The sequence below is a fragment of the Sinocyclocheilus grahami genome, unplaced genomic scaffold (assembly GCF_001515645.1).
Source record: "Sinocyclocheilus grahami isolate Dianchi unplaced genomic scaffold, SAMN03320097.WGS_v1.1 scaffold736.1, whole genome shotgun sequence".
NCBI classification, from domain to species: domain Eukaryota; kingdom Metazoa; phylum Chordata; class Actinopteri; order Cypriniformes; family Cyprinidae; genus Sinocyclocheilus; species Sinocyclocheilus grahami.
Genome location: NW_015505915.1, coordinates 15,938 through 21,195, shown reverse-complemented (window position 1 = coordinate 21,195; position 5,258 = coordinate 15,938).

The window sequence follows — 5,258 nt, the reverse complement described above, 5'->3', positions numbered from 1 at the left end:
TGTTCATTAGGTATTAATGATTAGTAAACATTTATAAACATTTTCAAATGATGAATAGTTTCCACTTTATAGATTGGGTACTGCAAAAACATGAACAAATAATTAACAGATTATTTGTTCAGATGTGCAAATAGAGGTCTACACAACAAACAAAGCAACAAATGAAGATCATATGAACTGAAAGTTTATTGACATTTGTAAGTAATTCAATTTACATTAAATAATCCTATGTTAATCATTAGGTAATGTTTAGTAAGTTCATTAGTAAACATTAACAAGCACATTATCTCATATTTCTAGCTATGTGAATATATATTAACTAATGATCTGTTAAGCATTAAATAATGTTTGTTAATGATTTATAAATGAAAGCTATTATAAAGTGTTATCAATCAAATCTTATTTTAATAATTTAGTTAAATCACTTATTAACCTGAGATGAATCTGTTAAGGTGCAGGTGAAATGACTCAAGCGAAGTAGAACTTCTGGCACAGTGGTAGGTTGGCAGACGGTCCCCTCTCTTCACTACAGTGCCCGTCTACATGTAGAGCTGCACACCTAGAAGATCCTGGATGCAGGCCACATGCTTCCGCTGGGACTTCAAGATCTCTCTCATCTGGGCTGAGTTTATTAGTGGGACTCCCAGAGTGTCACAACCAGCATCTCCATCAAAGGCCTGAATATGGCTCTCAATCATGACCAGGGTCTCCTTGGTCCCATGAGTGGTTCTCCTGCAATGTAGGGATAGTTCGCTACGGCTGATACAGTGCAGCACATGAGCCTCGGATGATAGTTTCTGGTCAGCTTCTAGCTCTGCACACTTTGCCTTCTTCGACCTGGTCCCACATGAGGCTGAGGCGACTCATAAATGTGGCATGCAACTGGTGAGAGTCGGTGGTGCAACCCACAGCAAACCTCCACATGAATTGCCATACTTCTAACCAAATGGTCATTTGCTCCCACTCTTCATCCTCCTCAGAAGAGTGTTGCCACAGCAGTCTCGGTCGACATACAGTAGTACCTCAGGAGGAGCTACCCCAGCCACTCTCTATTGCTTTATGAGGCCTTCAATCATTGGCCCGAGACCAAAACCTTCACTGGCTTGTGACTTGACATCATCTGTCCATGCTTATTATTAACATTGATTACCAAGGTAGCGGTGCCATAGCTGCGTCTTGCTAGTTTTCTGGCCATTTTTTTAGTAGAATCCATTTTTAAGATCCGACCATATTGTAATGTGATAGTGGCCTTGATCTCATCCAGCCTTTGCAGGACATCTTGGGCATACACCTGCATCAGCCACCGGTGCTTAGGTACCGAAGGCATTGAAGGAGCAGGTTCAAATGTCACAGGCAGGATCAGGCTCGACGTGACAGCACTGGCAATCCCCTTGCAATCTGTCAGATACTGGGTTGCCTTTTGCAACCAGACCTCAGCATGACGCTCCTGCAGCTTGTGCTGGATCTGGCTGCTGCTGTTTGGCGCTGACTGACACACATGGTCTCCGGGAGGACGGCTCAGAGGATCGAGCCATCCACCGATGAGGCCAATGGTCCGTGGGCCTGGCCCTTGGCAGCTTTAAATAGATTGGCTGTGTTCGAAATGGCATACTTGCTTACTGCTTATTGCCTAGTGTACAGTGCATACTGCCTACTATTTTTTTAAAGAATAGTGTGTGAAACAGTATACAATAAGGAAATGTTTTAGAGTAGTATGCTTAAGTGTCGTCACATGACAAACACTGAATATTAATTCAGCACAGCTGTCAAGGTTGTTACCTTACAAACAAATGTGCTAACCGTTCTTTTTACAAAGGCTTGTTAATAAGGCTTCATAGTAGTAAACAATGCTATATTGCCCAGTTGAACTCATTTCATAATTGATTAACTTTACGTATTGGACAGAACTGAATCAACACTGAGCTGTCTTTAATTGAAAAATAATATTTTTATATTAAGTGGAAAAAGTTATATATTCTAGTTACACTAAGTACAAATAATGATGAATTCTGCAACAGGCGTGTAAATAGTAGTTAGGTGGCAGATATTTATACTTCAGTACTATAGTACATTAAAGAACAGTATGCAATAACCTATTGAGTGTAACTTATATATATATATAAATTTTATTAGATGAATGCCACTTTATTGGGACAAAAACCTACCTACAGCTAGGCATACATAACACTGTATTATTAATGAGGCGTTTTATTTCCACTTTTCAAATGTTTACTTAATTTTTATTGAAAATAAATGCCTTTCTGATTTGCTATGTGATGGAAAAAGGAGAAGAACGAGATTGACAAAAGCCGGAATTGAACGCGGGTCAATCGCATAAAAAGAAAATTGCTCACGTTTTACTCATTGCACCACCGATATTACAGAAATACACGTGTCTTTGCAGTGCTGTTTATCGCAGCCAGGCGTTGGTGGGCGGAGTTAATGTAAATAGCCTCTGCCAACAAGTTGGTCTATTTGTCTTTAGAGTAAATACACTGTTTCTTTCTGCTTGACAGGGGAATTGAAGTCTGTTTGCGTAACTGAAATATTATTTTTATTTATATATTATTTTGTTGCAATATTATTATTATTTAATATCTGCACAATTGAAGTCTGGTTCGAAAAGTAAGTGTACCTCTTTTGTTCACTGTGTGCCTTCTTAATCAAGAATGGCCCGAAGTAGTCTATGCCCACTCGAGTGAATGGAGGCTCACACGGTGTCACTCTAGAGTCAGGTAAGTCTGCCATTTGCTGGGCTTGTGGCTTAGCTCTTAACTTGTGACACTGTAGGCATGACTTGAGAGTTTGGGTAATGACAGCACATCCCTTTAGAATCCAGAAACGTTGACAAATTTCTGTAAGAACTCGTTCTGGACTCCTACTCACATTCCTGGGGGCGTAATAAAACCAGTGATATGGGGGATGGTGTTCAGCAGGAATCCTGGCATCCAGTTTATTGAGTGAGGGGACTGTGACGATTTGTTAATCTAATGAATAATTGATTTGTTAAATCAAATAAAAATTAGTGTGTCAGATTGGTCGAGACGCTACACCTGCATGACCCAAGCGAAGATGGTAGTGACGAACAATCAGCTGGGTGACGTGATGATTGTTAGGTAGGATCACTGGATGTTTAGCCTCGTAAGGAATTGGGGAATTCATTAGTCTGCCTCTGACACGAAGGAGTTGATAATCTTCATCCCTAAAGGGTTTAAGTTTGAGAAGAGAACTGGGTTTGGCTTGAGTAGATCTGAAAGTTGCAGCTTGTATGTAATTGAGAATGGCTGACTCTGCTTGCTAGAGCTCACCAACAGTGATGGGGTCAGAAAGATGCACTCTTGCTTTCTTGCGTAACAAAGCCTTGAGACACAACAAGATAGCAGTAGCTCTCTTCAAACGATGCCAACTGGAGTATCGTTCCAGTAGTCTGTCCACTGCATTATTCATTGCTTGGTTTGGTGTTATGCTAGCTGCATAGACTTCTTTGCCTTGTTTGATCTCTGCTTCGTTCGGCAAGTCATTTATAATAGGTTGAGCAGGCCAATGTTCCTCATCATGTCTAAGAAAGTGTGGACCAGATACCCATCGTTCACTTGCCAAAATCTCTCTCATAGTCATCCCTCGAGAGACGTCATCCGCAGGGTTAGAGGCAGAATCAATATGTCTCCAGTGACATGACTCTGAGTGTTTATGTATATTTGATATACGGTTGGCGACAAATGTCTGGAAATGACAATGCTTGTTTTTAATGTACTGAAGTACAATAGTACTGTCTGTCCAAAAGAAAGTCCTTTCAATTGGAATCTCTAAGTGTTGCTTGATATGCTGATCCAGCTCCGTAGCAACAACTTCTGCTAGTAGCTCCAGTCGTGGTATGCTAACTGGCTTGATTGGATCAAGTCTGCCCTTTGACATCAGCAGCTTGCAGGTGTTGCCAACCCTGATGTATAAAACAGCACCGTATGCAAGTTCCAATGCATCTGAAAAGTGATGGAGCTGGGTCGGTAACGAACAACTAGTGGATGTTGATCTAAGGCATCTTGGAATTGTCAGTGCTGACAACAGAGGCAAGTCGTTCAACCATCTGTGCCATTGTGCTGCTATGTCCACCGGTAACGCCTCCTCCCAGTCGACTTTCATGCGGTGCAACTCTTGAAAGATTGCTTTAGCTTTGAGCATGAAAGGGCTTGCAAATCCTAAAGGATCATAGATGGAACTGGTAGTGCTCAATACTCCTCTCTTTGTTACAGGCTTTTCCACTGACTTGACATTAAATGTGAAGCAATCTCATTCTATATCCCAAAGAACGTGCAGTGTTCGTTCAAATGGCAAATCCTCTTGGTCAAGGTTTACCTCATGTAACGATTTTGCCCAATCATCAGCTGGTATTGATTTCATCACTTCCTTGGAATTGCTTAACCACTTGGTTAATCTAAAGCCTCCACAGGTGAGCAGTTCCCAGAGTTCAGAAGCAAGTTTAATGGTTGGTACTGACTTAAGACAACTGTCGACATAGAAATTTTGCTTCACCGTTTCCACTGTGTCGTCGGAGAAGTTTCTATGATTGTCCTCCGCCACTCGTTGCAAGGCAAAATTGGCAGCACTGGGACTCCAGAATAGGGATGCTCCGATCGATCGGTCGGAGATCGGTATCGGCCGATAATCACATTTTATGACTCGATCGGTACTCACTACACTTGGCCGATCTCACGATCCGATCGCAATTTGATGACGTCAACGCGGGACGACGTGTATGATGCGTGGGGACATAAATGATTTGGCACCACAGTCATGTCATCGCCGGAGTGGAAATGCTATGACGTTTCGAGAAGCTATGAAAAATTAGCTATTTGTCGTGTATGTTTTGCATGATATGATGAATGGAGAATGGATGGTTCATTTTTAACAGCAGATTCAGTGACGTTAGAGCTGATCTGCGCCTCACTGCTCATGTCTGAAGCACATTATGGCTCCACGGCCACTGGAGCTGATCGCGGCCGCTCTAATGCTTGTGTTTATACCAGCCAGCAGCGGCACATTTCTGAAGTGGCTCTCCTGCTGCTTGGCTAAAAATAGTCTTTTGTGAATTGTCACAGCGTGGAGGACGGAACAAAACCTCGCCAGAGCCGTAAGGGATAAAGGTAACATAACACGCTGATCTTGGGCTGCTTTTAAATGAACATTTATTTATAAAACAAAATATTTTCTTTGGTCATATTAGCCTACTCACTAGCATTAACACAGGCTTTACTCCTTTC